This window comes from Ranitomeya variabilis, chromosome 5 (assembly GCF_051348905.1).
Source record: "Ranitomeya variabilis isolate aRanVar5 chromosome 5, aRanVar5.hap1, whole genome shotgun sequence".
In the NCBI taxonomy this organism is placed as follows: domain Eukaryota; kingdom Metazoa; phylum Chordata; class Amphibia; order Anura; family Dendrobatidae; genus Ranitomeya; species Ranitomeya variabilis.
In genome coordinates this window covers 3241174-3268084 of record NC_135236.1, presented here as the reverse complement: position 1 = coordinate 3268084, position 26911 = coordinate 3241174, and the positions used below count along the sequence as shown (strand labels likewise).

General features: G+C 47.0%; 1 long non-coding RNA gene across 1 annotated transcript; it reads left to right on the top strand.

Moving 5' to 3' along the window:
• The first annotated feature begins 20680 nt into the window (after window positions 1-20680).
• Window positions 20681-23364, top strand: LOC143774136 (uncharacterized). The gene is made up of 2 exons (XR_013215480.1): window positions 20681-20764; window positions 23108-23364. It is a non-coding gene; the product is annotated as an uncharacterized LOC143774136 (long non-coding RNA).
• Window positions 23365-26911: the final 3547 nt, after the last annotated feature.

Below are 26911 nucleotides of genomic sequence, written 5' to 3'. Positions count from 1 at the left end.
TTTGGGCATCGCCGATTATAGCTTGTGCTTTGCCTGGTGATTCCGGTCTGGAGTGGTGGTCTTGTTGCAGGAATATCGTATCTGGTGGTGTATAATCCTTTGTCACATTCCGCCTTCCTATTTGTATTTGTTTTGCCCTGTGCACATTATAGTGTATTCCTGTGTGTCTGCGGCGTGGTGCGTTTTTCAGTTCTCCCTGTCTGTGCTTTCTGTGGGGATTGGTGTGTGGTCTCTTCACTGGGTGGTGGGAGGTGGTTTCAGCTTAGGGCTGAAACAGGAGTCAGGGTCAGGCCTGGCGGCCCAGACATGCACACGGTCACGATTCACACCGTGACTGTCAAGATCCCTTAGCCGCGGCCAGCAGGTTGTCACGAAATCCACTGGGATTCCTGACCACTGCCACCATTAGGTCACGGATTGGGGTGACTTTAGACCAACAGACGGCTATCACATGTGCAGAGGGGCTTATCTTGGTTATCCCTCCACTGCCACAATGTGATGAAAAAACCTACACACCAGGTTATTGACCTCTTAGTTTACAGCAGGGGCTTATTTTAGGTATCCCACTGCTCTTCAATATACCATGAACTGCAGGGATTTTTGTATATCCCGCTTACAGTTCCACTTAACACGTGCAGCTCTCTGGCGCCTCCCTTACCCTCAGGTCAGATTAGGTACTGCACCTAGGGTAATTAGTCGCCAGAAGGGCTGCCTGCTATGTACTGGCTATTGGGCACGCTGCAGCGACGCGATAACTACTCCCACTCAGGCAGGAACAATAATTATCAATGCCACAGTCACTACAACACCCAATGGCCTGCACACGGTAAGCTGCCACCAGCCTCGATTCAACGGGTCCGAATCTAACCCAACACAGTAGCGTAATTTCCCTTCAAGAGACAGGGTACGTTTTTAGAGCATGGAGAAAGAACTGGCATGAAATAATATACCCCACAAAATGTAGGCAGTGCTTTATCAAAATATTTTACAAAGTTGTTACAAAGGAGACAATTGCAAATATGTACAAGGTAATTATGAAAATAAAAGGGTTAAATGAAGAAAAGATAACACACACATATTCTCAGATCATTGCATTGCAGGCAACCATATGTCCCAGCTCATTGGACGTGCTCAGGGCTCTTCAGGAAAAGACAAGAAGACTGAGCTGGGGATCCTGCCACAAACTTAAAACCTGCAGCTAGTGACATCACAGAAAGGCTGGCTTATCCAGACCCTCCTCTCTCTAAATTCTGACTAAGTATAAGCTAAATCTTTCTAAGACTTGTAGTTCCGCTACTGAACATATCATAGTCGTAACAAAACCAGCATTCATCTCGGATTAACGTGAGCATTCTTATGAGATCAAATATGTCCTATCTGGGATACATATTTACAGAGAAATCCCTACTTCTTTACTAGATGGAGTTAGAAGCTGATGCTTAGAGTGAGGGGTAGGTCGACCGAGGGAGATTCCAAATATGTATTTATCATTCTCCTATCTTAAATAGTTTGCCTAATATCTTACAATAACCGAACAAAGGACCGTATGGTTCTAGAGACTTAGAATCCAGTTCTTGCTGGAGGAAGATTCTAACCTGGTCGTAAAAATTCCTTTAGGCAATAAAACGCTCTTCCCCCATGTACATTGGCAAGGCAGCTCTTGGCTGAGTGAAAGGGAAGGGGGGCTTTTTAGCCCACAGCTTGCTAGCAAGAGAAACTACTTATATGATATTTCATACCATATCGTGACACACACCTTTAGTGTAACTTCTGGGAAAGGGACAGACAGGGTTTCCCTAGCCTGAGAGATATCGCAGGGGCCCGGGTAACCTACCTTAGTCTACCCAGTTCCCCCGTGACACGTGCTTGACGACAAACCCATTCCTCAGAGAGTCATTGATGACAAACCCAGTTCTAAGAGTCAGCGTGCTTCATGACAAACCCAGTCCTGAGCAAGTCGGAACTAAAGCCACAACACAGTCCTGAGCGAGTCAGCACTGAAGCCACAACCCAGTACCGAGCGAATTCGTGCTTGACAACATTAATTAGCTCGGTACTGAGTTGTGGCTTCAGTCAGTCAGACTCACTCAGGACTGGGTTGTGGTCAAGCAATGACTCTCAGGACTGGGTTTGTCAACAAGCATTGCTCTCTCAGGACTGGGTTTGTCATCAAGTAATGACTCAGGACTGGGTTTGTCATCAAGCAATGACTCAGGATTGGGTTTGTCGGCAAGCATGAATTCGCTCGGGACCGAGTTGTGGCTTCAGTGCTGACTCGGTCAGGACTGGGTTGTGGCTTTAGTTCTGGCTCGCTCAGGACTGAGTTGTGGCTCCAGTACCAATTTTCTCAGGACTGGTTTTGTCAACAAACACAGATTTGGTCAGAAGTGACTGTCTTAGGACTAGGTTGTGGCTCTTGGCTCCGTACTGGGTTTGTCAAGCACGAATTCACTCGGTACTGTCAAGCACTGACTCTCTGAGGACTGGGTTTGTCATCAAGCACTGACTCTCTGAGGACTGGCTTTGTCAAGCACTGACTCTCTGAGAACTGGGTTTGTCCACAATCACAGATTTAGTCAGAACTGACTCTCTCAAGACTGGGTTGGGGCTTTACTTCCAACTCGCTCAGGACTGGGTTTGTCGCCAAGCAGTGACTCTGGCAGGGCTGGGTTTGTTGTCAAGCACTAACTCTGAGGACTGGGTTTGTCGTCAAGCACTGACTCTGATGACTGGGTTTGTCGTCAAGCACTGACTCTCTGAGGACTGGGTTTGTCATCAAGCACTGACTCTCTGATGACTGGGTTTTTCATCAAGCACTGACTTTGAGGACTGGGTTTGTCGTCAAGCACTGACTCTCTGAGGACTGGGTTTGTTGTCAAGCACGAATTCGCTCGGGACTGAAATGTGGCTTCAGTGCCCCAGGTAGTGGACCTCCCTCATGCCCATCTGGCACTTTCCCGGCTTGATAGTCAGTCCTGCTCGGTAAATTCGCCTGAGCACCTCCTCGAGATGCTGCAAGCGTTCCTTCCAGGAGGGACTGAAGATGGCAATGTCATCCAAGTACACCACGGCGTACTCCTCCAGTCCCTGAAGCAGGAGGTTGACCATCCACTGGAAAGTGGCAGGGGCATTCTTCATGCTGAAGGGCATGACCGTGGACTCGTACAGTCCAAAGGGTGTGATAAAGGCGGACTTCTCCTGCGCCTCAGGGCTCAGGGGAATCTGCCAGTATCCTCGACTCAGATCCATTATTATCAGGTATTTTGCGCCAGCTAACTTCTCAAGCAGCTCCTCGATGCGCGGCATTGGGTGCGCGTCAGAGGCTGTAATGGCGTTGAGCCCCCTGTAGTCCACGCAGAACCGGGTGGTCCAGTCCTTCTTTAGCACGAGAACTACGGGTGAGGCCCACGCGCTCTTTGACCGTCGAATCACCCCAGCTGTAACATCTCATTGATCTCCTGGCGCATAATCTGCTGCACCTGGTCGGAGATTCGATAGGGTGTTCACCGTAATGGGGCGTGATTCCCGGTGTCCACCTCATGGACTGCTAACTCAGTCCTTCCAGGTCGGTTGGAGAACGCGACCCGGAAGGCTTTCAGTGTGGTTTGCAACTGCAACCGCTGTGGTTCAGTTAGCAAGGCGCTTACCTCCACGTCCTCAATGGACCCACCGGCCTTGGCTTGGGCCAGCATGTCCAGGAGGGTGTCTTCCTCCCCGTCTTCGGGTAAGCTGCAGACCAGTAGGATGAAAGGTTCACATTCATGATGAGCCTTCATCATGTTGACGTGAAAGGCCTTTCGCCTACCCCGAGCGTGGTCAAGCGTGACCACGTAGGTGACCGGGTTGAGCTGTTGGTGGACGACATATGGGCCCTCCCAGGCTGCCTGAAGCTTATCCGTTGGCACGGGGACCAGCACCCACACCTTCTGACCCACGTGGTAGGTCCGCTCCCGGGCGTTCTGGTCGTACCAGCGCTTCTGATCAGCCTGAGCCTGCGTCATGTTGTCATGCACCAACTGCGTCAAGGTCTGCATCTTGTCACGGAAGCGCATGACATACTCCACTATGGACACTTCAGAAGGGTTCGGCTCCTCTTCCCAGGATTCTCTGACCAACCCAAGGGGTCCCCGGACTCGCCTGCCGTACAGGAGCTCGAAAGGGGAGAACCCCGTTGAGGCCTGCGGAACCTCTCGGTAAGCGAACAGCAGGTGTGGGAGGTACCGCTCCCAGTCGTGCCCTTGCGTCTCAACCAGCATGCGTAGCATCTGTTTGAGGGTACCATTGAAGCGTTCACATAAGCCATTGGTCTGTGGGTGATACGCACTCGATACCAGGTGCTTCACCTGCATTCTCTTACAGAGAGCCTCCATTAGGCGAGACATGAATTGGGTCCCTTGATCAGTGAGCATCTCCCTGGGAAATCCTACACATGAAAAGATAGCCAACAGAGCTACTGCTGATCCCCAGGTGTCCAGCTAGCGGGATCTCATGGGCAATCCGTAACAACTCACCCCGGAATTGCTGCGGGATGGCCAGCTGTCTTTCCCTCAACCACTCCTTTTGCAATTTTCTGGGTACTGTCTCCCGGTACAATCTTCCTCTTTCCAGAACACCCTCTCCTTATCAGTCTCGGAGATGGGCGTCTAGGCGAGTTGTCTCAAACTCTCTAGGCTCGCATCTGTGTGCAGAGCGGCCTGAAACTCCTGGCTAGGGGAAGCCAGAAGCGACGTCAGGGTCCCTTCCCCACGGGAACCCTCTGAGACCTGCTCTGGGTCCACCTCTGGTTCAGTCACAAAGATGACTGAGGAGGGTCCAGAAGGCAGACAGTTATCTGCGTTCTGGGCACTCTGACTGCGGGTGACAGCAGCTACGTAGGCTGTCTCCCCCGGGGATTTCTACCGACCCATCAGCCGACTCTGCTATGGGCTCTACCTCCCCATCCACCCCCATTACCTCAGGAGCATTGCCACTTATGGGCCAGTTACCTTCCTCGGTGGCACTGGTCAATTGCATGGCATCACCTTCCTCACGGTTCCCATGTATCTCCCCATTTCCTGTAGCACCGACAATTGCCCCTGCTAGGGGTTCCTAAGCCATCTCACTCCGCAGAGCGATGTGGCTGAGCACTCCTGTACGTATAGACACATCAACTTTCACAAAAAAATCATTATCAGGTTCAGTTGGCACAGGTACAACATTTTCACCATCACTCCTAGGGTAATAATGGTTGTCAGATGCATCATTATAAGATAAAGCATGGTCAGGTAACACATGCGATTTCCCATCATCATCATCAGGGTTAACGTTACCCTTATTAGCAGATTGGGGAGGGGTGTCAGGGACGTAGTATGCAACCATCCTCCCCAAATCAGTCCCCAACAAAACATCAGTGGGCAAATTATCAGACAGCCCCACTTCCTTCACCCTGCTCCCAGCACCCCAATCAATATAAACCCAGGCCATTGGCAAGGGACAGCTGATGCCCCAATCCCAGTGACAGGGTTTTCCCCGGAATGATTTCTTCAGGGGCCGCCAGTTCGGGTCGGATCAGGGTTCGTTCAGCCCCGGTCTCCTTGAGGCTTGTAGCAACATGGCCTCTCACGGTGACATACTGTACGTTGTCACACACCCTCCCAGCCACACCACCCACCAAAAGAACTGCTGCATTAGGCCCTGGGGCCTTGGATGGGGGGTTCTTCTGCTTGTCTGGACAGTGGGGACTGATATGACCAGTCCGCTTGCAGACGTAACACTGGGAGGTTCGGTGGTAGGTCTGATGCTGTTGGCTACGGGGACAGGACCTCTGGTGTGTTGGCTGGCAGGGGTACTGGCGTTGGTTGCAGGCTTACCGCCTCTCCAGCTGGTGGTGACTGGCTTCCGCACTTCCGATCTACGGTTGGCCTCATAGGCATCGGCAATCTGCGCTGCTTTCATCACGTCTTTGGGTTCTCTGTCCATCACGAACTGTCGCACCTCAGCTGGGCAAAGATGGAAGAACTGGTCTTTGATCATCAGGTCTTGCAGCTGTGCAAAGGTGGTCACTGACAGTCCCTGGGTCCACTCGTCAAAGTGGGTCCCCAGTCCATATGCCACATTGCCGTAGCTGTCATGTGGGCCACGGTGGAGGTTCCTGAACTTTCTACGGTACACCTCGGGTGTAAGCTGGTACTTGGCTATCAGAGCCTGCTTGATGGCCTCATAGTCACCATCTTGTTCTTGAGGGAGGGCAGCAAACGCCTCCAGAGCTTTGCCTCTCAGCCCTGGTGTCAGGTATAGTGCCCATTCTTGTGTAGGCAGCTGGTACTGCCTGCAGGCTTTCTCAAAGGCCCGCAGAAAAGTGTCCAAGTCCCCGTCCTTTTCCATAACAGGAAAGTGATCGGGCCGGGGCTTCGGTATCTGAGTGCTGCTGGGCTCACGGCTGAACTGGGACGACCCCTGCATTTGCAGTCGGGCTAACTGCAGCTGGTACTCCCGCTCTGCTTGCCACTCGGCTCGGGCCTCTCGCTTGGCTCGCTGGGCCTGGGCCTCCTGCCGGTATTGCTGAATCAGCTGCCGACGTCCCTCATGGTCGTCAGTGGGGAATTCTTCCAAGGCCGCCAGCAGGTGGGGGTCTAATTCGCCCTGATTGATAGTAGGGCCGGCAATCAGTGGTTGGACCTCTACTGCAGCACCATGTTCGCTTGTGCTGGCTTCTGCAGCCACTGGGCTCTGAGAGCGGTGTGCTTCGAATTGCACCAGTTCAGCGACCATTTGGTCTTTGGTTTTGCCTGCACAGTCAATCTGCTGTGACTTGCACAAGGCCATAAGAGTGTCCATGGACTGCTTCTTATAAAAGGTTTCTCCCAGCACAACCATGGTTGCCAAATAAAAGATAGGACAGAAAAACGAACAGAAAGGGAAGGGATAATTACCAGTACACACAATTGTCTCAGGACTAATAAACACTGAGTTCGTTCTCCAAACTTATTTGTGCAGAGTTCTCGCAAGAACTTTGCAAGTTTTTAGTGAGAGGAATGATCACTCAAACCAAATCACTAATGCTCTAAGACAGTGGTGGGCAATTAATTTTGCCATGGGGCCGCATGAGAAATTGGGATGGTTTTAGAGGGCTGGACTAATATAATTACCGTATTTTTCGGACAATAAGACGCACCGGACCATAAGGCGCACCCCAAATTTGGGGTGAAAATTGCAGAAAAAAAAGATTTTTTATAAGATGGGGGTCCGTCTTATTGTCCGAATTTACAGTATCTTACCTGAGGGCTGGTGGTGGCAGAGCAGGGTCACAGGAGGCATGGTGTCGGCAGAGGTGGGGTGATGCGGTGTGGCGTGCACCTGAGCAGGGTCCCTTCCTGCTTAGGTGGGCGACGACACGGCCTGGTGTCCATGGGGGGGTTGCAGCAGTGGTGTGGTGATGGCAGAGGTGCGGTATGGCGTGCATAGGGTCCCTTCCACCGGTGAGGTGACGCAGCGGCCCGGAATGCAATGTGAGCAGTAGAGCAGTACTGAGCAGTGTGATCAGTAGAGCCGGGTTGAATATCGGTGGCGGCGGCCATCTTGCCGAGGCCGCGCATGTGCTGATGGAGTGCCCTGCTTCACGGGGCTTCAGGAAAACGGCCGCGGGAGGCCGCGCGTGCGCAGATGGAGATCTCGGCGGCCATTTTCCTGAAGCCGAGATCTAAATCTGCAAACTCGGCTTCAGGAAAATGGCCGCCGCGATCTCCATCTGCGCACGCGCGGCCTCCCGCGGCCATTTTCCTGAAGCCCCGTGAAGCAGAGCACTCCATCTGCACACGCGCGGCCTCGGGAAGATGGCCGCCGCCACCAATAAACCGATGATCAACCCGGCTCTGCTGCTCACATTGCAGGTGACGTACAGAGCTCGGGGCCTTCACTCCAGCCGCCAGCGGTCCTCCTCAGAAGCGTCTGGCAGCTGGCCAAGCAGTGCCGGGGGTGGCTGTCAGAAGTGACAGCTAGCTGGCGGGCGGTTTGAAATCATCAGGCGGGCCGCATCTTGCCCAGTTCTGCTCTAAGATATCCCACCGCCTTGCCACCAATTTGTCAGGAATAGGGTTCAGCGACTTTTGCTTTTTTAGGATCGAGTCGGGTCTCGTGAAACCCGACTGTCTCGAAAGTCGGATTGTGTGAAATCGGCCGATTATTGTGATAAATCGGGGGCCAACCGAAACATGAAACCCAATGCAGGTCAATGGGGATTTTTTTTTTTCTTCTCTCTCCCTCTCTCCCTCTCTCCCTCTCTCCCTCTCTCCCTCTCTCCCTCTCTCCCTCTCTCCCTCTCTCCCTCTCTCCCTCTCTCCCTCTCTCCCTCTCTCCCTCTCTCCCTCTCTCCCTCTCTCCCTCTCTCCCTCTCTCTCTCTCTCTCTCTCTCTCTCTCTCTCTCTCTCTCTCTCGTTTCTGCAAAGTTTGTGTTTCACTGTGCAAATCGCTATATCCCAAACGTTAAGATGGCGGTTTTACCCCTTGTGACGCCGCACAAAGCAATCCGGAACCTATGTCATCACGCTGCCCACACTCCTTCATTGGCTGAAAAAATGGCGGGGAAAGCGTCATATGAAACGCGACTTTGGCGCGAAGATCGCCGACCGCATGGCCGATCCCACAGTGGGATCGGGTCGGGTTTCATGAAACCCGACTTTGCTGAAAGTCGGCGACTTTTGAAAATGTCCGATCCGTTTTGCTCAACCCTAGTCAGGAATCCCACCGCTGCCACCAATTTGTCATGAATCCTCACCGCTGCCACCAATTTGTCACGATTCACACCGTGACCGTCACCCCTACGTCACGGATCGGGGTGACTTTAGGCCAACAGACGGCTATCACAGGTGCAAAGGGGCTTATCTTAGTTATCCCTCCACTGCTACAATGTGATGAAAAACACACACAAGGCTATTGACCTCTTAGTTTACGCAGGGGCTTATTTTAGTTATCCCACTGCTCTTCAGTATACCACGAACTGCAGGGATTTATATATATCCCGCTTACAGTTCCACTTGAAACTTGCAGCTCTCTGGTGCCCCCCTTACCCTCAGGTCAGATTAGGTACTGCACCTAGAGTAACTAGTCGCCAGAAAGGCTGCCTGCTATGTACTGGCTATTGGGCACGCTGCAGCGAGGCAATATAAATACTCCCACTCAGGAACAATAATTATCAACGCCGCAGTCGCTACAACGACACCCAAAGGCCCGCACATGGGATGCTGCCACCAGCTTCGATTAAACGGGTCCGAAGCTAACCCAAAACAGTAGCGTAATTCCCTTCAGAAGACTTAGGGTACGTTTTAGAGCATGAAGAACGAAACTAGTATTAAATATTTTACTCCGAAAGATTAAGGCAGTGTTTACAAAGGTATATAAGGATGTTACAATATGAGACAATTGAAAATGTACAAGGTAATTTTAAAATAAAGGGATTAAATGAGAAAGGTAAAACTCACATGTTCTCAGTCCATTTCAGGCAAAACCATGCTGGTGGGCGGGACCCCAAATGTCCCAGTGCATCAGGAGGTCTGGATAGGAACAGCTCCTCCAGTAAGACTCTCTAAGACTCCAGGCTGGGTTAAGAGTAAAGACTTTTAACCTCCAGCCTCATGACATCACTAAAGGGGTTGAGTTAGGATCGCCCTCCTCCTTCCTCAGCTGTACAGTTTTCTCCAGCCATTCTTATGACTGTCATATCTTCGCTGGAGAATCTGGCAGTCATAATACACCCCTCATTCATCTTATATTAAGATTTGCTCTCTATAGATACTAAATTCGGGCTAGTAGAGACACTCAGTTCCAGAGAAATCCGTATTTTGTCCCTATTTGAACTAGAAGCCCGCATTTATCGTGGCCGATAGATCTGCCGATGGAGATTCACAAACTGGATGTATTATTTTCCTAGCTTAAACCATTGGCCCAATATCTTACTATAACAGAACAAAGGGCCGCATGTCTTGAGAAGGATATCAGACCAGTTTTCAGCTGGAGGGAGATTTGTGCCTCTACAAGCGCAATAAACCTTCCTGGGATTGGGGGCAGGCAGAGCATTGAGAAGAATAGCTTCACACACACTTAGAAGCAAAGAGAGAAGGGGGGAGGGGTTTAGCCTTCAGCAAAGCTACGAAATCATATTAGATTTCATACAATATCGTGACAGGAGTATTTCCTAAAGTTTAGGGAGAAGATTAGGTACCTCATGGCCTTAGCCCATGAGAATTTAGAAGTAGCTCAGGAAAGACAACGATCGTGGTACAACCGTACTGCCAGATTCTGAGAATTTACCTGTGGACAGAAGGTTCTAGTACTAGTACCAGTATGCAAAAACATGCTGCAAGCCATGTGGGCAGGTCCATTCACCATCACCAGGAAATGCTGGGAGACTGACTACACCGTGGCTTTGGATCGAGCAGGTGTTTGTGAACGGACCTATCATAAACAGGCTTAAAGCTTATGAGGAAAGGGAAGTTACCAACCTAGCAGTTTGTTGTCCCCCTTTACATAATTAAAATAATAATAATCTTTATTTTTATATAGCGCTAACATATTCCGCAGCGCTTTACAGTTTGCATACATTATTATTTGACCCAGATCTGGACCAGATCCTGGACTTATTGGTGGAATCCAAAAAAGGAATGGGGGTAACATGTCCCATTGGGGGAGCAGCTTGGTCCATCACAGAAGCAACAATTAAAACTGCTTGGAATATATGGCTCCCTGCTCACGAGTCAGCCTGGTCAAACCCCCATGGTCCAGCATCATGTCAACACAGGGGTAGCCACTCCACTCAGACATCACCTCCAGTGTTGGCCATGATGAAGGATGAAGTGGATGACATGTTGAATATGTGGGTCATAGTTCCTCCGTAGCCCATGGGCAGCCAGTGTAGTGTTGGTGCCCAAGAAAGACAAGAGTACTCGCTTCTGTGTGAACTATAGGCGACTCAATGAGGTCACTCTTACAGACGTGTACACCATGCATCGGGTGGATGAACTACTAGACAGATTAGGCGGATCTTGGTTCATATCTACCATCAATTTGGGCAGATCCCACTTACAAAAGATGCTCAAGAGAAGTCTGCATTCATCACCACTTTTGGCCTGTATTAATTTACCAGCATGCAATTTGGGATGAAGAATGCCCCGGCTACCTCCGAAAGGATGGTGGACCAGTTACTAGAGGGATGTCGGGTATGCCCAGGCCTACCTGGATAAAAAAAATGGGATATAGAGGTAGATTCTTCTTTGCGCTGCTTATTAAATTAAAAGTCCAATTAAGTAATCCAATGAAAAAGAGGCTTTATTCAACGCGTTTCGGAGTACCACAGCTCCTTCATCAGAATACCACATAGAATGTGGTTGTAACGCCAGTGGGTTTATACCTTGTTTCTTTGGAGTTACTCTGCATGCCTCTGCTTTAACCCTTTGCTCCTCTCCCCGTTACTTGCAGGGATACTGTAGTCTGTTACCTGTATAGATGCGGCTCGGTTCCCTGTGCCGCTGCGTAGCTGTACATGTGCTGTGATGTCTATTCTCTGCTGCATGACCACCCACATGTGCGGTGCCTGGCTGCCACTGTGGAAGCTATCCACGGGTTGCAAGGTCCTCTGCAGCTGGTACATGACTTTCCACGTGTGTCCAGGCTAGCAGTCGCTGCCAGGTGCCCTAACCCAAAGTTCCTGTGCTGTAATGGTTTGTGTATGTGCTTAGGGTGCACGCAACCACACCTCCCCTGCTTTTATTAGGGTTTGTGTGTGCACCTGTGTTGCTTTACTCAGCCTATCACTGAGGGGCAGATCCTATATAAACTCTCTCTTTCCTGTTGGGCATTGCCAAAGCATTGCATTGTGTTTCTGAGTCTTGCCTTGTGTGTTAGGTATCCAGCTCCCGTTCTGTCTGCAGTCTGTTCTGGGAGAGCTGATACCTGTTTTCCGCCTGTTCTGGAGGCAGAGTACCCAGATCCCGCTTCTCAGGGGGCAGAATACCCAGATCCGTTTGTGTCTCGTTTTTCCGCCTGTTCTGGGGGCAGAGTATCCTGATCCCGCCTGCTATGGGGGCAGAATACCCAGATCCGTTTGTGTCTTGTTTTTCGGCCTGCTCTAGGGGCAGAGTACCCAGATCTGTTTTTGTTTGTGTCTTGTTTTTTCCGCCTGTTCTGGGGGGAGAGTACCCAGATCTGCCTATCCTGGAGGCTGCATATCCAGTACCTGATCCTGTCTGAACTTTGTCCTCTGTGTTATGTTCCTGAAGTCCTTTTGTCTCCGACACCCCGTACCCAGTGACTGTGAACTTCCTGGGCTCATCTTTTAAAGATGGAATTCGGTGTTCTTGCTGAGTGTTTACTATGCTGTGCTCAGCCTGCTATGCTGGCTAACTCCGTCCAGCCCAGGTCCAGTCCGGCGCTGCTTGCACCATCCCGCTTGAGTTCCTTCCTAGGTCCGATGCCCGGAGCCTGACTGCCGTAGCTAGGAGCCTAATGACCACAGCTGCCTGGTCCTGTGCCATCTGTGTCCCAGCTGATGACCTGGGCTGCCACGCCAGTGTCCCAGATATCTATCCGGTGTCTGATGACCTGATGTCCAATCTGAGTCCGACGGCCTGATGTCCAGCCCGTGTCCTGATGTCCAGCCCGTGTCCTGATGTCCAGCCCGTGTCCTGATGTTCAGCCCGTGTCCTGCCCGTGTCTGATGTCCTGAGGTCCAGCCTGTGTCCAGATGTCCAGCCTGTGTCCTGATGTTCAGCCCGTGTCCTGCCCGTGTCTGATGTCCTGAGGTCCAGCCTGTGTCCAGATGTCCAGCCCGTGTCCAGATGTCCAGCCCATGTCCTGATGTCCAGCCCGTGTCCTGATGTCCAGCCCGTGTCCTGATGTCCAGCCCGTGTCCTGATGTCCAGCCCGTGTCCTGATGTCCAGCCCGTGTCCTGATGTCCAGCCCGTGTCCAGATGTCCAGCCCGTGTCCTGATGTCCAGCCTGTGTCCTGATGTCCAGCCTGTGTCCAGATGTCCAGCCTGTGTCCTGATGTTCAGCCCGTGTCCTGCCCGTGTCTGATGTCCTGAGGTCCAGCCTGTGTCCAGATGTCCAGCCCGTGTCCAGATGTCCAGCCCGTGTCCAGATGTCCAGCCCATGTCCAGATGTCCAGCCCGTGTCCAGATGTCCAGCCCGTGTCCAGATGTCCAGCCCGTGTCCTGATGTCCAGCCCGTGTCCTGATGTCCAGCCCGTGTCCTGATGTCCAGCCCGTGTCCTGATGTCCAGCCCGTGTCCTGATGTCCAGCCCGTGTCCTGATGTCCAGCCCGTGTCCTGATATCCAGCCCGTGTCCTGCCCGTGTCTGATGTCCTGATGTCCAATCTGAGTCCGACGGCCTGATGTCCAGCCCGTGTCCTGATGTCCAGCCCGTGTCCTGATGTCCAGCCCGTGTCCTGATGTTCAGCCCGTGTCCTGCCCGTGTCTGATGTCCTGAGGTCCAGCCTGTGTCCAGATGTCCAGCCTGTGTCCTGATGTTCAGCCCGTGTCCTGCCCGTGTCTGATGTCCTGAGGTCCAGCCTGTGTCCAGATGTCCAGCCCGTGTCCAGATGTCCAGCCCGTGTCCTGATGTCCAGCCCGTGTCCTGATGTCCAGCCCGTGTCCTGATGTCCAGCCCGTGTCCTGATGTCCAGCCCGTGTCCTGATGTCCAGCCCGTGTCCTGATGTCCAGCCTGTGTCCAGATGTCCAGCCTGTGTCCTGATGTTCAGCCCGTGTCCTGCCCGTGTCTGATGTCCTGAGGTCCAGCCTGTGTCCAGATGTCCAGCCCGTGTCCAGATGTCCAGCCCGTGTCCAGATGTCCAGCCCATGTCCAGATGTCCAGCCCGTGTCCAGATGTCCAGCCCGTGTCCTGATGTCCAGCCCGTGTCCTGATGTCCAGCCCGTGTCCTGATGTCCAGCCCGTGTCCTGATGTCCAGCCCGTGTCCTGATATCCAGCCCGTGTCCTGCCCGTGTCTGATGTCCTGAGGTCCAGCCTGTGTCCAGATGTCCAGCCCATGTCCTGATGTCCAGCCCATGTCCTGATGTCCAGCCCGTGTCCTGATGTCCAGCCCATGTCCTGATGTCCAGCCCGTGTCCTGATATCCATCCCGTGTCCTGATGTTCAGCCCGTGTCCTGCCCGTGTCTGATGTCCTGAGGTCCAGCCCGTGTCCTGATGTTCAGCCCGTGTCCTGATGTCCAGCCCGTGTCCAGATGTCCAGCCCGTGTCCAGATGTCCAGCCCGTGTCCAGATGTCCAGCCCGTGTCCAGATGTCCAGCCCGTGTCCAGATGTCCAGCCCGTGTCCAGATGTCCAGCCCGTGTCCAGATGTCCAGCCCGTGTCCAGATGTCCAGCCCGTGTCCTGATGATCAGCCCGTGTCCTGATGATCAGCCCGTGTCCTGATGATCAGCCCGTGTCCTGATGATCAGCCCGTGTCCTGATGTCCAGCCCGTGTCCTGATGTTCAGCCCGTGTCCTGCCAGTGTCTGATGTCCTGATGTCCAGCCCGTGTCCTGATGTCCAGCCCGTGTCCTGATGTCCAGCCCGTGTCCTGATGTCCAGCCCGTGTCCTGATGTCCAGCCCGTGTCCTGATGTTCAGCCCGTGTCCTGCCAGTGTCTGATGTCCTGAGGTCCAGCCTGTGTCCAGATGTCCAGCCTGTGTCCGATGACCTGATGTCCAATCTGAGTATTGTACAAACACAATTAATTTACATACGATAAGAGTACCACAAACCAAACAGGTTAAAGGGGAATATAACCAGGTATGTTGTAAGTAACAATTTATACCATCAGTATTTTTACAAGCATCAATGTCCAAAAGGACTGTCATAATAGGTGCCATATATATCCATGCATATTAATGTATTTCCTCTGCAAAATTGCTATATGTAAAAAAAGGATTAAAAGGGTGTCTGGCCCTTTAAATGAAAAAGTAAGTATCTAACATAGCCTAGGTTGTTATATATAGATAGCTGGATTAATCCTAAGCATTCATTGGGGTTGTGAAAAATCTTTTTTATTAAGCGGCACGTGCCATATATCATAGCCCCACCAAAAGGATAAATCCCAAATGCTATAGTAAACCAAAATAGGACGACCCAGATTAGGGATAACTTACTTCAAAAATGGAGACCTGGTGCCCCAACCTGCCGCCTCGACGCGCGTTTCGCTGTTTCCTTCTTCAGGAGGCGTGGCTAAAGTAAAGCTCATATCCGTATATATGTGCGAGACTAACCAATAAAAAGATCGCATTGTGATTGGTATCAGCCAATGTTCGGTGCATGCGCCGATGCCTCCCGGCTCCATATGGGTACTTCCTTTTGCGCTCCTGAGACGCAAGCGATCCACCGCTGACTAGCAGCAGGGAATGCTCGCGCATCACGTGAGCGCATTGGGAAGACCCGAGCACGGGAACATCCGGGCATGCGCACTGGCTGTATGAAGGTCCGAGCAAAGAAGTCCCGAACATGCGTAATGGTAAACTAATGCTTATTAGCAACTCAAACCAAGGACCCGGACAAAAAGATCAGAGCGTGCGTATTGTAAAAGGTATCAAAGCGCAGGAACAGATACATTTGAGCATACAAAGCAATTCTATATCGGTGACATATGCTCAAGGGAATTTTTAACTATATGACTAGCAGACAAAAAATCGGAGGGGAAAATATATATATACTAGCTGTACTACCCGGCTTCGCCCGGGTTAATGACTGCTGTTAGCAAAATAGAATGTGTTAACAAAAATTTATTCTGCACACAAAAACCACAAAACAAATAGATAGAAATGTAATTATTAAAAGGCAAAAACTAAGCTAATAGAAGCATTTCACAATATATATTAGCTTTGTTATACTGAGAATGTCTTTGTTGCCTATATTAACCAATCAGAGCTCAGGTTAATTAACTGTAGCAAAATAGAAGCTGAGCTGTGATTGGCTGCTATTGGCAGCCTGATAAATCCCCAGCCAACAGTAAGCCCACCCCCTGGCAGTATATATTAGCTCACACATACACATAATAGACTGGTCATGTGACTGACAGCTGCCGGATTCCTATATGGTACATTTGTTGCTCTTGTAGTTTGTCAGCTTATTAATCAGATTTTTATTTTTGAAGGATAATACCAGACTTGTGTGTGTTTTAGGGCGAGTTTCATGTGTCAAGTTGTGTGTGTTGAGTTGCGTGTGGCGACATGCATGTAGCGACTTTTGTGAGATGAGTTTTGTGTGGCGACATGCGTGTAGCAACATTTTGTGTGTCGAGTTGCATGTGACAGATTAGTGTAGCAAGTTGTGTGCAGCAAGTTTTGCGCATGGCGAGTTTTGCGCGTGGCGAGTTTTATGTGTGGTGCCTTTTGAGTATGTGCAAGTTTTGTGTGAGGCAACTTTTGCATGTGTTGCAACTTTTGTGCATGTGGCAATTTTTCTGTGTGTGCAAGTTTTGCGTGTGGCGAGTTTTCCATGAGGTGAGTTTTGCACGTGTGGCGAGTTTTGCATGTAGCGAGCTTTGCGCGTGGAGAGTTTTGAGCGGCGACTTTTGTGTTTCTACTTTTATGTGGCGAGGTTGGTGTATGTGTGGTGAAATGTGCGCTGAGGGTGGTATATGTGTTCAAGCACGTGGTAGCGTGTGGCACATTTTGTGTGTGAGTTCATATCCCCGTGGTGGTGTGGTGATTATCCCATGTCTTGGCCCCACCTTAGCAACTGTACGGTATATACTCTTTGGCGCCATCGCTCTCATTCTTTAAGTCCCCATTGTTCACATCTGGCAGCTGTCAATTTGCCTCCAACACTTTTCCTTTCACTTTTTCCCCATTATGTAGATAGGGGCAAAATTGTTTGGTGAATTGGAACGCGCGGGGTTAAAATTTCACCTCACAACATAGCCTATGACGCTCTCGGGGTCCAGACGTGTGACTGTGCAAAATTTTGTGGCTGTAGCTGCGACGGTGCAGATGCCAATCCCGGACATACATACATACATACACACATTCAGCTTTATATATATATATATATATATATATATATATATATATATATATATATATATATATATATATATATATATATATATATATATATATATATATATATATATATGGACATCCGGAAAAGTTAAATATAGCGCTAATGCAGTATATAAATAACAAATGCAATGTATACATATCCCATAAATATATACAAATACGTGACATTATATCCATACACATAAAGTGCTAATTAATTATTTATGTGTTAATATATATATAAAGGACAAATAACAAATACAATACATACACATCCCTCAAATATACACAAATACGTAACATTAATACAATACATATTATATTCATACACAAAGTGGCAATTAATTATTTATGTGTTAATATAGATATAATCTTACTAAAAATGTGAGAATTGTGTGGACTCAATGTATACAATGAACCCTGTACCTATACATAACATACAATCCTACACAAATACGTGACGTTAATACCGTACATATTATATCCATACATATAAAGTGCTAATTATTTATAAGTTGGTATGTATGACCTTACTAAACAAAGACCATATATACCATACTATGACAATTATATTAACTCATTGTGTATCAAACAAAATAATAACTAGACTATCTTAAAATAGATTGTATGTGTGACAAAAGGTGATACTAAATAAATACTAATAATAAATAAGTAAAAAAAGGAACGAATTATAATAGATGAAAAATAATAACCCTGAAATATATCTATATTAAGAATGTGATACCCCATAACACTACATAACACTAATAAATGAATAAGATGCCAAAAGAAAAATTAAGATCTTTAAATGTATCCAACACTGCGCTGAATAATTCTTCATAAGGTCCAAAAGGTCCATTTTCAATAGGGATTGGCTCTCAACCTTCATACTCGATATTGGTCACTCCAACACATAAGTGAACAATCTAGGATAACAAATCAAAGACGTCAATATATATTTAAAACCAAATAAAAACAAATCCGAATATAAGATAAAAACTATCCATAATGACCAATAATTCAAAGGAATGAACCCAAACCATGACTCTCATTTAGTCCATATGGGACCAGAGTATTCAACCTAAAAATCCAACGGCTTTCTACCTGAGATAAAACTCTAAACAAATGTCCTCCCCTAATGCCCAAAGTTACCTGATCAATCGCCATAAATCGAAGGTTTCTGGCATCGGAGTTGTGGACAGCTTGAAAGTGTCTAGCAAGAGTTTTTAGTTGTTCATTTTCTTTCGCCTCGTTAGATTTTTCTATATCACGTATATGTTCACGTATCCTAATGCGAAATTCGCGAGTTGTCATGCCAATATACAATTTATGGCAAGGGCAGACAGCCATATAAATGACTCCCTGTGAAGTACAGGTGAGATATTTCCTGATGGAAAAAGTGTGAGATTTATCGGAATTATGAAATTCCTTGCTCTTGATTGTATTCGCACAAGCTTTGCATTTCTTGCAAGGAAAGAAGCCTTGTACTTCACCATAAAGGTTCGTCTGAATAGATTTTTGGGAGCATAATGGCTTCTCACAAGTAAATCAGACACATTGTTTAATCTTTTGGCCGTTATGAGCGGTTTAGATGTCAAGGTTTTTTTCAAAATAGGATCTGTTAGTAAAATAGCCCAACGATTATGTATAATTTTGGTTAATTCATTCCATTGACCATTAAACGTAGTGATCAGTCTCACTTGATCTAATTTTTGTTTCTTATCTTTATTTGTATAAAGAAGCTGATTTCTTGTAGTATTCTGGGCTCTTTTATAGGCATGGCGGATTGGTCGATGTCCGTATCCCCTCTCTCGGAACCTGGAATAACGATCAGGTTCCATCTTTACTACTATCTTTAGAAAGCCTCCATCGACCAATTCTCTACTGTGTGCACAATCGTCCCATTTGCCCTCCACTATTAGATCAATTCCGGTGAGCCAATATTTAAGGGCCTAAAGGATTTGTTCTACTGAACAGGCCTTTCAGACTCAAGCGGCTGATCTTTCTTCCAGGTTCCGAGAGAGGGGATACGGACATCGACCAATCCGCCATGCCTATAAAAGAGCCCAGAATACTACAAGAAATCAGCTTCTTTATACAAATAAAGATAAGAAACAAAAATTAGATCAAGTGAGATTGATCACTACGTTTAATGGTCAATGGAATGAATTAACCAAAATTATACATAATCGTTGGGCTATTTTACTAACAGATCCTATTTTGAAAAAAAAACATGTTGACATCTAAACCGCTCATAACGGCCAAAAGATCAAAAAATGTGTCTGATTTACTTGTGAGAAGCCATTATGCTCCCAAAAATCTATTCAGACGAACCTTTATGGTGAAGTACAAGGCTTCTTTCCTTGCAAGAAATGCAAAGCTTGTGCGAATACAATCAAGAGCAAAGAATTTAGTTTTTATCTTATATTCGTATTTGTTTTTATTTGGTTTTAAATATATATTGACGTCTTTGATTTGTTATCCTAGATTGTTCACTTATGTGTTGGAGTGACCAATATCGAGTATGAAGGTTGAGAGCCAATCCCTATTGAAAATGGACCTTTTGGACCTTATGAAGAATTATTCAGCGCAGTGTTGGATACATTTAAAGATTTTAATTTTTCTTTTGTCATCTTATTCATTTATTAGTGTTATGTAGTGTTATGGGGTATCACATTCTTAATATAGATATATTTCAGGGTTATTATTTTTCATCTATTATAATTCGTTCCTTTTTTTACTTATTTATTATTAGTATTTATTTAGTATCACCTTTTGTCACTCATACAATCTATTTTAAGATAGTCTAGTTATTATTTTGTTTGATACACAATGAGTTAATATAATTGTCATAGTATGGTATATATGGTCTTTGTTTAGTAAGGTCATACATACCAACATATAAATAATTAGCACTTTATATGTATGGATATAATATGTACGGTATTAACGTCACGTATTTGTGTAGGATTGTATGTTATGTATAGGTACAGGGTTCATTGTATACATTGCGTCCACACAATTCTCACATTTTTAGTAAGATTATATCTATATTAACACATAAATAATTAATTGGCACTTTATGTGTATGGATATAATGTCACGTATTTGTATATATTCATGGGATATGTATACATTGTATTTGTTATTTGTTATTTATATACTGCATTAGCGCTATATTTAACTTTTCCGGATGTGTATATATATATATATTTTCCCCTCTGATTTTTTGTCTGCTAGTCATATAGTTAAAAATTCCCTTGAGCATATGTCACCGATATAGAATTGCTTTGTATGCTCAAATGTATCTGTTCCTGCGCTTTGATACCTTTTACAATACGCACGCTCTGATCTTTTTGTCCGGGTCCTTGGTTTGAGTTGCTAATAAGCATTAGTTTACCATTACGCATGTTCGGGACTTCTTTGCTCGGACCTTCATACAGCCAGTGCGCATGCCCGGATGTTCCCGTGCTCGGGTCTTCCCAATGCGCTCACGTGATGCGCGAGCATTCCCTGCTGCTAGTCAGCGGTGGATCGCTTGCGTCTCAGGAGCGCAAAAGGAAGTACCCATATGGAGCCGGGAGGCATCGGCGCATGCGCCGAACATTGGCTGATACCAATCACAATGCGATCTTTTTATTGGTTAGTCTCGCACATATATACGGATATGAGCTTTACTTTAGCCACGCCTCCTGAAGAAGGAAACAGCGAAACGCGCGTCGAGGCGGCAGGTTGGGGCTCCAGGTCTCCATTTTTGAAGTAAGTTATCCCTAATCTGGGTCGTCCTATTTTGGTTTACTATAGCATTTGGGATTTATCCTTTTGGTGGGGCTATGATATATGGCACGTGCCGCTTAATAAAAAAGATTTTTCACAACCCCAATGAATGCTTAGGATTAATCCAGCTATCTATATATAACAACCCAGGCTATGTTAGATACTTACTTTTTCATTTAAAGGGCCAGACACCCTTTTAATCCTTTTTTTACATATAGCAATTTTGCAGAGGAAATACATTAATATGCATGGATATATATGGCACCTATTATGACAGTCCTTTTGGACATTTATGCTTGTAAAAATACTGATGGTATAAATTGTTATTTACAACATACCTGGTTATATTCCCCTTTAACCTGTTTGGTTTGTGGTACTCTTATCGTATGTAAATTAATTGTGTTTGTACAATAAAATATTTATATCTTTTGTTAAAAAATGTTCTCCTGCTGAGCCTGTGCTGCGCCTGAGGCCTGAGAGAGAGGCCGTCCTAGGAAGCCCATTCCAGATGACCCTGGACTGCATGAACCCGTGATGACCCTGACGTCTGTCCAAGGTTGGTGTCTGATGTTCTCCTGCTGAGCCTGTGCTGCGCCTGAGGCCTGAGAGTGAGGCTGTCCTAGGAAGCCCATTCCAGATGACCCTGGACTGCATGAACCCGTGATGACCCTGACGTCTGTCCAAGGTTGGTGTCTGATGTTCTCCTGCTGAGCCTGTGCTGCGCCTGAGGCCTGAGAGTGAGGCTGTCCTAGGAAGCCCATTCCAGATGACCCTGGACTGCATGAACCCGTGATGACCCTGACGTCTGTCCAAGGTTGGTGTCTGATGTTCTCCTGCTGAGCCTGTGCTGCGCCTGAGGCCTGAGAGTGAGGCCATCCTAGGAAGCCCATTCCAGATGACCCTGGACTGCATGAACCCGTGATGACCCTAACGTCTGTCCAAGGTTGGTGTCTGATGTTCTCCTGCTGAGCCTGTGTTGCGCCTGAGGCCTGAGAGTGAGGCTGTCCTAGGAAGCCCATTCCAGATGACCCTGGACTGCATGAACCCGTGATATCCTCCTGCCTTCGTCTGTTATCCTGAGACGTATACCCTTCCTTGATGTGCGGAATCGGGATCATGGCATCATTATGTTTTGTTTATGTACTATGATTTCATTTAAGTAAACTTTGTTTCTTCATACCTGAAGTTGTGCGGTGCAATCTAGTTCTGCATATTGCCATCTGCTCAGCTGCCACAGACCCTGATCACTGCCCGTCCCTAATCTGGGTAGGTCCAGGTTACTCTATGTGGTCCAGTGGGTCCACATCCTATTCCCACTTGGGACTCTCACCCACGTCGTCATGGTGTGGCGACGTGGAGGCGTGGGCTGGGCCACATCTGCGGTCACAGTCGTAACAGTGTAATCCTGATGAAGGAGCCGTGGTGCTCCAAAACGCATTGAATAAAGCACTTTTTCATTAGATTACTTAATTGGACTTCTAAGTTTATAAGCGGCGCAGAGAAGAATCTACTTCTATATCCCATTTTCTTATCTTTAGTTGGTCAGGAGGAGACCGGGGGATCTGCAGCAGCTTACGTCTTTATGAGCCTGTGTTAGGGCTCAATCTGGAAAGTAAATTTGAATAGAATTTATCTCCTTCTACCCAGATAAGACCCTATTGCTCTTTTTATTAACTTCTAGCTCTTTACAGGCCTACCTGGATGACATAGCTATCTTCAGCGATACTTGGGAAGAGCATCTTCAACATGTGTGACAGGTGTTGCAGAAGGTAGCAAAAGCCCAGCTTACCTTCCGACCAGACAAGTGCCAGATGGGGATGGCCAAGGTGCTATACCTTGGACATTGCGTAGGAAGTGGGTGCATTCGTCCAGAACCGACCACAAGCTATTATCAAAAGTTTATCCCCAATTACAGAACAGTAGCAAAGCCTCTAACTAACCTTACCACCAAACTATATGCCCGCCATCTCATCTGGACCCAGAGTGCGAGTCCACATTCCTCCAGTTGAAAACCCACCTAGCCCAAATCCCAGTCCTGACTGCTCTTGACTTCAGCCGGTGGTCCATTGACCAAACAGACGCATCGGACACCGGATTAGGAGCCATACTCCGTCAAGTGGGGGAAGATGGTCAGGAGCACCCAATAGCTTATGTTTCCCAGAAGCTTAAAGAAATTGCTGCTCTTCCTCTATGGCAAGGAATTCACAGTCATAACAGAACATAACCCTTTAAGTTGGCTAAATCAAACTGCTGGGGACAATGGACGTTTACTCAGATGGAGTCTGGGCTAACAGTCCTATAATTTTTTTGTCTCACCATAAAAAGGGCAAAGATCATGGAAGTACTGATGGATTGCACCGAGAAGTAGAGAAGAATGACCGGAAGCCTGGACGCCTGGAAGCCCCGCCAACAGAGACTCACTAGAGGATCCACTAGTCTTCGAGGCTAATTAAGAAGGGAAAGGAATGTGTCGACTAAACATATTATTATTTTTTTTTTTTTTTTTAAGTAAGCCAGACGTAAATTGTGTAGGCCCAGAATCATAAACTGTTGACTCTTGTGGGATGAATGTTGGCCCCTGATGTTGTCTCCTACAGTTTGTGTTTTGTTATTTTTGTAAAACAGTGAGGCCATGTGCACACGTTCAGTATTTTTCGCGTTTTTTTCGCGTTTTTTCGCTATAAAAACGTGATAAAAACGCAAAAAAAAGCGAAAAAAAGCTTACATATGCCTCCTATTATTTACAGTGTATTCCGCATTTCTTGTGCAAATGTTGCATTTTTTTCAGCTAAAAAAAATCGCATCGCGGGAAAAAAAGCAACATGTTCATTAAAAATGCGGAATTGCGTGGATTCCGCACACCTAGGAGTGCATTGATCTGCTTACTTTCCGCATGTGGCTGTGCACACCATGCGGGAAGTAAGCAGATCATGTGCGGTTGGTAGCCAGGGTGGAGGAGAGGAGACTCTCCTCCACGGACTGGGCACCGTATAATTGGTAAAAAAAAAAGAATTAAAATAAAAAATAGTCATATACTCACCTTCGATGTCTTCCCGCCTCTCAGCGCTGCATGCTCTCTTCCGTTCCTATAGATGCTCTGTGTGAAGGACTTGCGATGACGTCACGGTCTTGTGATTGGTCGCATGACCGCTCATGTGACCACTCACGTGACCGTGACGTCACCGAAGGTCCTGCACGCACACACCATCTATAGGAACGGACGCCGCTGAGGAGATCGGCTGTCTGCAGGTGAGTATAAACATTTTTTTTTATTATTTTTAAACATTCTATCTTTTACTATTGATGCGGCATAGGCTGCATCTATAGTAAAAAGTTGGTCACACTTGTCAAACACTATGTTTGACAAGTGTGACCAACCTGTCAGTTTTCCAAGCAATGCTACAGATCGCTTGGAAAACTTTAGCATTCTGCAAGCTAATTTCGCTTGCAAAATGCTAAAAAAAGCGGAAAAAAACGGGGAAAAAAACGCAAAAAATGCAGATTTCTTGCAGAAAATTTCCGGTTTTCATCAGGAAATTTCTGCAAGAAATCCTGACGTGTGCACATACCCTCAGGCATCGCTACTGAACAATGATGTTTGCTGATATGCTAATTATGCATTGTGTTACAGAGCCAGTTTGTTGACTTCAAAAGCAAAGAGGGAAAAACTGTGTCTGAAGTCCCTACTCTGTGGTGTAACTAATTCCTCACGTGCCCGCTCTCAGCACGTGACTTAGATTAATCCTTGCAGGCACAACCCATCTCCCCACTCAGTCCAGCATTCAACCTCTGTCCTATGCTGTAATGGGAGCATAAATCACACACCGACCCAGGCCACACACCCACTCATACACGCTGCCACCACTCACCGAGTACACGGGCGATGAGTCCCGGAGATATTAGTACTAATAATGTCTACCATTCATAAGGCTCACACACCTTAGGCTATGGATTCTTTAAGAACATTCAAGGTTCAACTTGTTAAAGTTTTATACTTTAATAACAAAAGGGTCAGTGCTTACAGTAAGAAAAGGTATAAAAATATGATAATAAAAAGACATACAACTTATGCAAAACAGTATAAAAATAAACAGGAGAAACTTACAGAAATCATCTAACTGGTAGTTGACTTTCTGCTCCCTGAGGGGGGGTGAATGGAGTTGGTGGAACACATCAGCGTTGGCTGCCCTCACATGTGAACATGTTTCTCTGTATACAGCCCTAATTTATAGCTTTAGTCTGGAGGTCAGTTTTCTAGACAAGCCCCTCAGGTTAATATCTTAATTGCTTGGTTTTTGATTGGACCACGGCCGCACCCCCCAATGAATATATTATTTTCTCTTGAGATCCTTTGTGTAAAAGTTCTGACAGAGATACTATCAGGCCGTAATTAACATCTCTCTTCCAAGAACTAGGAGGTGTCAAATGTTACCTTTCTTCTTGGCTTCCAGCAGGACCCCCTGGTGAGATTGTAGACAGAAGTCTACTTGTCTCAGGAAAATACATATTAACACCTGGGTGTGACCTGCAGCTTTTCAAGACAGATGTTACATTATTGCCAGTGACATAATAAATCTATACATAGTCCACCACACACACACACACACACACACACACACACACACACACACACACACACACACACACACACACACACATACAAACACACATATTTCACAACACCTCCCTCCTTATGAACATGCGTGGGGGTTGACTTACAGGTCAGCTCTCGAGCACGTATCTGGTTCGGCCCCACCTTGGCGAGGACAAGCCGTGCACACTCCGGAGCCACGTCAGAGCCCGATAGCACATAGGAGACCCCCTCCAAACCCTTCTCATGTTCAATAGATGTGTACAGAGACACAACATCAAAGGACACCAGCACAGTTGTCTCAGAGATACTCACATCCTCAATCTGATCAAGAAAGTCATTCGTGTCCCTAACATATGACTGTGCTGAAATGGCAAATGGCTGTAGTACACGATCCAAAAAGATAGCTGTCTTATTGAACAAAGAACCCCGCCCCGAAACAATCAGGTGACCCGGGGGATTATTCAAATCCTTATGTATCTTGGGCAATACATATATAACAGGCGTAATGGGGGAATCAACAATCAAAAATTCAGACAGCTTGTGGTCAATGAGTCCCATGGCCAAGGAGTCATTGACCACAAGCTGTAACTCCCTCTGGAACCGTAAAGTTGGATTACATGACAATTTTTCATATACTGATCCATCATCCAGTTGTTGCAATATCTCAGCCCTATACTTTGAGCTGTCCATCACTACCACCGCCCCACCTTTATCAGCTGGTTTGATGGTTATTAGTGGATTCTGAGGAGTTGCATGATTTTCAGATGTTTTTCAATCAGATATATCCAGAACTACAATTTACTTTGACGCATTCAATGACGCAAATACAGTTCCCTGGTTTATAAGGAAGGGGATGAATTAAAAAACTATATTTTTGTTAAAGAAACAGACAGGAACAGTTTGTTCATGTTTGACAGTAACCATCCAAGGAGAATGGTGAATTCTTTGCCGTGGAGTCAATTATTGGGAGTTCGGAGGATAGTATCTGATGAAGGGAAGGTGGATCAACGTTTGGAAGAGATGTGTTCTAGGTTTCTGGCAAGAGGCTATCCTGGTAAGGAGGTGGTGAGATATAAAGAAAAGACCTTGGGTTGCTCCCGTGAGAGCATTCGTAACAAAACACGTGGTAGACGGGTATATGATCGCATTCCGTTTGTGACGACATATAATCCAGCGAGTAACCAAATTGGTAGCGTGATTAGAAAACATTGGGTCCTTTTACAATGTGGTCTGCCCTCTATTCCTAGTTTTGGGACATATCTGCTGATGTCCTTCAGAAGGGGACGGAATCTGAGGGATAGATTGGTCCGATCCGATATTGGGACATCAAAAATCTCAGTACAGAAGACTCTTAGCACAGTTAGATATGGTAATTTTCCGTGTTTGGGCTGTGCATGTTGTAACAATATGTTAAAAGGTAAATTTTTTTGCCATTCCCATACTGGTAAGAAGATTTTCCTAAAAGAAAGGTACACTTGTGCGTCACGTTATGTTGTGTACATGATTGTGTGCCCTTGTGGGCTCACCTATGTGGG